This window comes from Mandrillus leucophaeus, unplaced genomic scaffold, assembly GCF_000951045.1.
Source record: "Mandrillus leucophaeus isolate KB7577 unplaced genomic scaffold, Mleu.le_1.0 Scaffold410, whole genome shotgun sequence".
Classification (NCBI taxonomy): Eukaryota; Metazoa; Chordata; class Mammalia; order Primates; family Cercopithecidae; genus Mandrillus; species Mandrillus leucophaeus.
In genome coordinates this window covers 1,695,758-1,703,372 of record NW_012104366.1, presented here as the reverse complement: position 1 = coordinate 1,703,372, position 7,615 = coordinate 1,695,758, and the positions used below count along the sequence as shown (strand labels likewise).

Sequence of the window (7,615 nt, the reverse complement as noted above, 5' to 3'; positions counted from 1 at the left end):
AAAAAAAAAAAAAAAAAAAATGCTTGCACATTGGAGCTTGCCAACTCCTGCTGCTCTAGATCTATGGGACCACTATAGGAACAGAGCTTAAACTAGCCTACTAGAAAGGCCACATAGATGAGAACTAAGGCATGCAACCCAACAGAAAGCCTGCTAACCAGCAGACATGTGAGCAAGGCCCATCCTAAATTCACCATTTATCCCAGATGAGACCTAAGAAGAACCACCCAGCTTAACTCAGCCCAGACTGCCAACCCAAAGAATTGTGGACTAATAAACCATTGTTGCTTAAAGTCACTAGACTTTGGGGTAGTTTGTTATGCAGCAAAAGCTAACTGATACAGTCCCTGCCAACTCTGAAATATTTTTAGTATGACTTACCTCCATTTTTTAAGGGTGGTAACTCAGCTGTCTTCAACTCAAAGTCACTCTTAGTAGGATGGCCAACAAAGTGCTTCTTCAGGGTCCATATCTTAGTACAAACCATCCTGAAGCTCCTAGAACACAGTAAATATGCAGTCAACTGCCATGAAATGACTGCATTCTAACAGTTCCCTCGCCATCAAACTGAGCCCAGATAGCACAACTACAATATCCTCAAATCCCATCATTATCAGATAACGCCAATCACATTCATTTAATATTTACTATGTTTCTGGTGCTGTGCTAAGCACTTCATACAGATTACCTCATTTTATCCTTATAACTTCCCTATAAGATAGACATTAGTATCATTGCCAGTGTAGGGATGAGGAAACTGAAGTTTAAAGAAATCTTCAAGACAAGGAAAAAATATAAATGAACAAAGAAATTCTTCCCAGCCACTGCTAGGCTAGAGTTTCTTTATGGCACTGAACAGTTACGGGGAGTGCAAATATTCCATTCCGTTTCTCATCTCACATGGAGTGAATTCTAAGAAAAAGCATCAAACACAAAGAACCCCATAGAAAGAAGTCCATGCACCTCTTTCCAAAGGAAAGAGCCAGGCATTTCAAGGCAGTCTCAGAACTCCCGAAAACCCCCGGGGGGCGCCGCTGCTTCGCCCCATTTTTAGGTGCCTTTGTTTGTTTTGTTTTGTTTTTTTAATACTTTTTTCTCTCTCTTTCTTGTAGAGAGGAGCCTCACTGTGTTGCCTACGCGATCCGCTACAGCTAGCCTCGGCCTCCCAAAGTGCTGGGATTCCAGGTGTGAGCCACTTGGGCTCAGCCATCGGGCGCGAGTTTTCTTTGGCCCAGAAGGGATTTGAGTTTAAACTCCACACCAAACCGATTTTGCGCTTAAACTCTACACCAAAGCAAGCGAGGATGATGAAGGCTGCCCAGTGCTGGGGGTTCAGGACGTTCTGCTTGGACTGAACTCGGCCGAATCACTTGGGACCCGCGCCTTCCCGCGTGTGCATCCGCTACAAACAATCCAGTTACAAACGTTCTGGAGCTGCCGCTGACCTCCCCAGCTCCCCCACCGGTGCCGCGGGTGGCCGGGAGCTAGGGGGGCGGTCCGATCTGCAGCCAGGGGTTGTTCTTTCTTCTTCTTCTTCTTTTTTTTTAAATTAAGACTTTTTGTTGTTGTTGTTGTTGACGGAGTCTCGCTCTGTCGCCCAGGCTGGAGTGCAATGGCGCCATCTCAGCTCAGTGCAACCTCCGCCTCCCGGGTTCAAGGGATTCTCCTGTCTCAGCCTCCTGAGTAGCTGGGATTACAGGCGCCCGCCACCACGCGCGGTTAATTTTTGTATTTTTAGTAGAGACGGGGTTTCCCCATGTTGGCCAGACTGGTCTAGAACCCCTGAGCTGGAATGATCCACCCGCCTCGACCTCCTAAAGTGCCGGGATTACAGGCGTGAGCCACCGCGCCCAACCCTAAGTATGATTTTTATGGTGAGACATTTTAAGTTTGCTCTTATTTTGAAATACATATTTTTGGCGCTAGTCACCCTGCAATGCAACAGATCTCAGAATCTACTCCTCTAGTCTCTGAACTTTGTACCCTTTGGCCAACAAGCTCCCATTCACCCCGGAATCCGCTCCCAGCCTCTGGCAACCATCATGCTAGTTGTTATTTCTATGAGTTCAACTTTTTAAATGTCCACACATCTTTGTCCCTTTTCCCTAGAAGGCAACCGCTGGGCATTCCAAACTCGCTACAAGTCCAGAAGCCCTCCTGGAAAGGGTCTGGCCCCAGAGGGGCGAGGTCCCGGGAAGGTCTTGCCCGCCCAAAGAGGGGGCCTGGCGGGGCGACCGGCCTTTGCCCGCTCGCCCTTTGCTCCCACCGCCGCCTGCGTGCCCCTTCCCAAATCCCCACCCGGATCTTTCTTCTTCTACCCTCCCCAAGTTGTGCAGTCCCGCAAGTTCCCCGGCCTGCCCCTTCCCGGGTGCAGGCAGCTACCGGGTGTCCCGGATTGTAACCAAGCTTTCCTATTCCCTCCCGCGCGGGTCTCCAAGCTCTCCAAGGAAGTGCAGGGCCGGGAGGCGCCGAGACTTGGGCTCCCAAGATCCTCCGAGTGCAAGACCCAGCGGTCATTTCGGCGTAAGGGGAGGAGGGCGAAGCGCAAACCTCCTTCACTGGGGCGTCTAGAAACTTGGCAAGAAGAAAGCAAGGGGGTTAAGGGAGGGAGAAAAGCGAAGGAAAGAAAACAGGAGGTCTCCTTACAGGAGCCGGTGGGTTCCACTGCTGGGGAAGGCGGCTGGGGCTGCACGGCCGGGCGCAGGAGGACAGCTTTATGACAGGTCCCAGGAGAGGGTGGAGCCACTGCGAGGCGGGGCTGCTTCTGGAGGGTGAGAGCCCCGCCCCGAAAAGGTTTCAGGAGGAAAACAAGTGTCAGGGAATCTGAGTGTGTTTGTGTGTGTGTGCGCGTTTCTGTGTGTGCCTAAGTGCATGTGCACGCGCGTGTGTGTGCATGTGTGTGTGTGCGTGTGCGCATGTGTTTATGTGTGTAGGGGGGTTGGGGACTCCTGGACTCGCCTTCCAGGAGCCAATTCAAGGTCACCTCTAGGAACCCTTGCCAGACGCCCCCAGGCAGGAGTGAGCGTTCTTGCCACTGAGGCACCCCACAAGTCACATCCTAGCAAACATCAGGCCTTGACCCGGCCTCTGCAAGGAGAGGCGGTATCAGGCAGGGGTTGAACGTGAAGCTAAGTGGTTGGTATTAGACGGCTGCAGGCTCGAAGCCTGCACCTGCCACTTACTAGCTGTGTAGCTTTCAAAGACTTACTTACATTCTCTTTACCTCACTCAGTTCAGCCATCAGCAAGATGGGGATAAGAACAATGCCTAACTCCCAGTCATTATGAAGATTCAATGTCTTTAATTTATTTACTTAATTTTAATTATTTTGAGGTCTCACTCTGTCACCCAGGCTGGAGTGCAGTGGTGGGTATCACAGCTCATTGCAGCCTTGAACTCCTAGGCTCAAGTGATCCTCCTTCAGCCTCCCTAGAAGCTGGGATTACAGGCCCACCACCACACCCGGCTCAATGTCTCTCCTTGTGAGGGTACCTGTCATATTGGATTAGAGCCCCACTTGTCAGCCTCAGTTTAGCTTAATCACATCTTCCAAGGCCTTGTCTTCAAATACTGTCAAATGGATTAGGGCTCACTAATATGGCCTCATTTAACCTTAATTACTTCTTGAGAGGCCCTATCTCCAAATACAGTTACATTGTGAGTACTGGGACTTGGGGACTTCAACACATGAAATTGGGGAAGACACAGTCCAGCCCATAACAGAGTGTGTGGACCAAGTGTGGTGGATGCATACCATGGGATGTATGCAGCATCAGAAGCACTGGGATCGATGTACATAAAGCGACTTGGATGGACCCTAAAAACAAAATACTGAGAGTTGAATTCATACTCATCAGAGTTTGTTGCACTTTATCCCCATTGGGCTGCCAAATTCTTTCTTTCTCACTCTCTCTCTCTGATTAATTTATGTAACTTAAAATAAAACAAAACAAAATTCCATTCCAAGGCTGGGTTCTTTGGCTCATGCCTGTAATCCTAGCACTTTGGGAATCCAAGGCAAAAGGACCACTTGAGGCCAAGCATTCAAGACTTGCCTGGGCAACATAGCTTGAACCTGGGAGGTGGAGGCTGCAGTGAGCTGCGATCGTGGCACTGCACTCTAGCCTGGGTGTCTAAGTGAGATCCAGCCTCAAAAAAAGAAAAAACAAAAACAAAATAACTCCATTCCCTACTTTTCTTCTCCTACTATAGGTAGCTACTGTGATTTCTTTGATGTGCATAGAGATTTTTTTTCCATGTTCTTACATAATGTGCATGGTGGGCATATACTTTTAATTTCTAGAAACAGTATTGGGTTACATATCTCATTCTGCTTGTCTTTTTTCTTTCTTTAAAATATCTTGTTATAGAATCACTCTGTTTCTTTTGGATATTAGAGGTGTTAATAAAATTGCAGGCATAAAAAGTCTTTGTAAAGTAAGAATAACAGAAAAAAAGTGCCAGAAACACAGAGTGGCTCACATATTTACTCACTTGTCATTAAATAGAAGATGTCGATAATACTTGGCAGCACCAGAACAAATAAAATCTCTTTCCCAATTATTGACTCAGTCAGTCTTAAAGGCTGCAGTTTGTCAAGTCATGGTGATCAAGTTAATCATGACTGTTACATAATCACACACAGAGTCAGAATATGGAATAAAGGATCAAGGAAAAAGATTTTTCTTTGCTTTTCCCTGAGACAAAACTCTATTCAATTCAGTTAGATCAGAGAGAGTTCTGATCTAACTGTGGAGGGAACAGTTCACTTAAAACAATAAAATAATAACAAACAAGTAATTTAAAATGCTTTTTATCAAATAATTCAGACAATACAGATGTGTACAATATAAAAAGCAAAAGTCATTGTTATCCGTTTGGTGGAAATTTCTTCTGGATTTTTCTTGTACTTTAAACACAGACAGACTTAGTCGGGGGCGGTTGCTCATGCCTATAATCCCAGCACTTTGGGAGGCCGAGGCAGGCAGATCACTTGATGTCAGGAGTTCGAGACCAGCCTGGCCAATATGGTGAAACCCCATCTTGACTAAAAATACAAAAATTAGCTGAGCATGGTGGCACGCACCTGTAATCCCAGCTCCTCAGGAGGCTGAGGCTGGAGAATCGCTTGAACACAGGAGGTAGATGTTGCAGTGAGGCAAGGTCATGTCACTGCACTCCAGCTTGGGCCACAGAGCAAGACTCTGTTTCAAAAACGAACTAACAAATGAATGAACAAAAACAGACAGACTTGTCCCCCACTTTTTTCTCTTCAACTTCCATTTCATTAGTCAGGTGGGATAATGCTGGAGAAATAATGATAGCAACAAAGAGTAATATTTTTCTCATAATTGTAGGAATTCCTGAATACAGATGGGACACTGCATTTGAAAAGAGATTGATTATCCTCTCTGCACAGCACTGAGGAGATGCAACCTTGCACTAGGGTAGCACTTGGTATCCAGTATCTCTAGTCCTCATGATGACCCAAGGAAGGGTTATGTTATGAGACCAACAGGTTCGTATGCCCACTGCATAGTAATAGACCAATTACACTAAGACAGGCGGGATACAGCAAAGAAAGAGTTTAATGATCACAGGGCACCCAACAAGGAAGTGGAAGGAAACCCTCAAATCTATCTCCCAAGAAGTTCTGGCCTGGGGCTTTAAGAGGATTGTGGAGACTGAGGGGCTGGAAAATTGGGGTTGCTGGTTGGCTGGGACAAGGGGGATAAAATCATCACAAAGTGGAAACTATATGTTGGTGAGGTAGCCCCTTGGGGAGTCCTTCAGGTCAGCTGCATCAGTAGTTTCATCTGTATGCAGGACCTGAAGGAATATCTCAAAGTGAAAACAACGTTTGATAATGTTTGAGTTGTTATTTAAAGAGCAGTTAAGAGAAACTATAATCTTGTAACTGGATCTAGTGATTCTAGAACAATAAGCACTAAACTGTGAGGAAGCAGTTTGGAGAGCTTGCCGACTTAATGATGAATGCTGAACATGCTGCCAGCTTGGTTTGTTTTTGTTTCTCCTTCCCTCCTTCCCCGATTACTTTTATGTATTTTTCGAGATGGAGTCTCTCTCTGTCTCCCAGGCTGGGATGCAGTGTCATGATCTCAGCTCACTGCAACCTCCACCTCCCTGGTTCAAGCAATTCTCCTGTCTCAGCCTCCCGAGTAGCTAGAACTACTGGCACATGCCACCATGCCCAGCTAATTTTTGTATTTTTAGTAGAGAGAAAGTTTCACCAATTGGTCAGGCTGGTTGTGAACTCCTGACCTTACGTGATCTATCAGCCTCAGCCTCCGAAAGTGCTGGGATTACAGGCATGAGCCACTGTGCCTGGCCTACATATATAAAGTTTATAGGGGCAGTTTCAGAAGCACGTATCACCATCATCTTCCTCGGAGCCTCAGGAAACTGTAATTCTGAGAAGTAAAACAACATAGACAAGATTGCATAGACAGTCAGTAGCAGGGTTGAGATTTGAATCTTATTCCATGTCAAAGTCCTACACTTTTCTCTGTTCCATTCATGTTGACTGCCCAATTCGGCTGCTGTTGGGGGTGCCACTATGTCGCGGACCTACTGGACTGAACAAAGGGGGCCAACGTGGTAATAAAATACAGGAGAGAAAAGAGTATATTTGGAAGAAGGGGTCAGGGGGCACCTTGCCTCTACTGGACAAGGGCCCTGAGCTTTACACAGCCCTCCGTATTTATTAGACAAAAGAGATAGCGAGAAGTGGATGTGATTGTCGGATAATTGTCAGTTGGCCATTTGGTTCACAGCAGGCTTGCTAGACTGTATCCTTTGAACAATAGGCGTTAATTTTCTCAGCAGATAATGTCAAGGAGCCTGGTGCCAGGGAGTGATGGCCCTCAGCAAACATTTTTGTGGCAGGGGAGTGTGAGTTTGTCCACAGCCTGCATTCATGATAAACAGTTTGCTGTTTGCTCATATAGCCTCCAGCAGAATACTGAGTTGGTCACTTCCCATGGGCCTTCTGCTCCCTGCATATCCTCCTTTTTGTTTATGTATTAATTGAAAGAATGTAAGGCCTGGCTGGGCAGCTCTCATTCTCCAAATGGCAGTTAATCCGATTTTACAGAAAACATAGCATTAGAACCGTGTCATGACTCTGGTGGGCCTTCTCTGTCTTTGCACTCAGCTCGGCTGACTCATGGCTTGTACCGGAGGGACCATGCCTATGGTTGGCCACTCTGGGTTCCTTCGTCGCACGCACCTTGAGGGCACCCACACGGTTTGTCCATCTCCTGTAAACACACAAGCACACCCTCTTCCCCTGTCAGTAAATCCACTGGACCTTCCACTGTCCTTCTTCTGGAGATTTCCATAACACTTTCGGATAAAATTTTCTCTTTTCCTCTAACACTTGCCAATATCTTTCTGCTGGAGTCTTACCATCCATACTGTAATGTCTAAGGTTCTTACCTAGCCACACCAAAGAATTGTGTGGCGGCTGACCACGGCAAGTGATAGAGACACAGACCTAGAGAGAGAAAAAGCTGTAGGCTTTATTGAGCAGAGTGAAAGTACAAAGCTTCCACTGCGTGGAAGGGGTCCCAAACGGGTAGCCAGAGTTAGATTA

General features: G+C 46.7%; 1 long non-coding RNA gene across 2 annotated transcripts in view; it reads right to left on the bottom strand.

The window, feature by feature from the left end:
* LOC105548439 overlaps window positions 1–2,690 on the bottom strand; it is a 6,191-nt gene extending 3,501 nt beyond the window's left edge. The window contains exons 1-2 of one of the 2 annotated variants that reach the window (XR_001007386.1): window positions 2,647–2,690; window positions 382–497 (exon numbers count right to left, since the gene is read on the bottom strand). This is a non-coding gene — a long non-coding RNA (uncharacterized LOC105548439). Of the gene's footprint in view, window positions 1–381; window positions 498–2,382; window positions 2,451–2,646 lie in introns of those variants that run through there. The other variant, XR_001007385.1, reaches the window with a different exon arrangement.
* Between the last annotated feature and the right edge of the window lie 4,925 nt (window positions 2,691–7,615).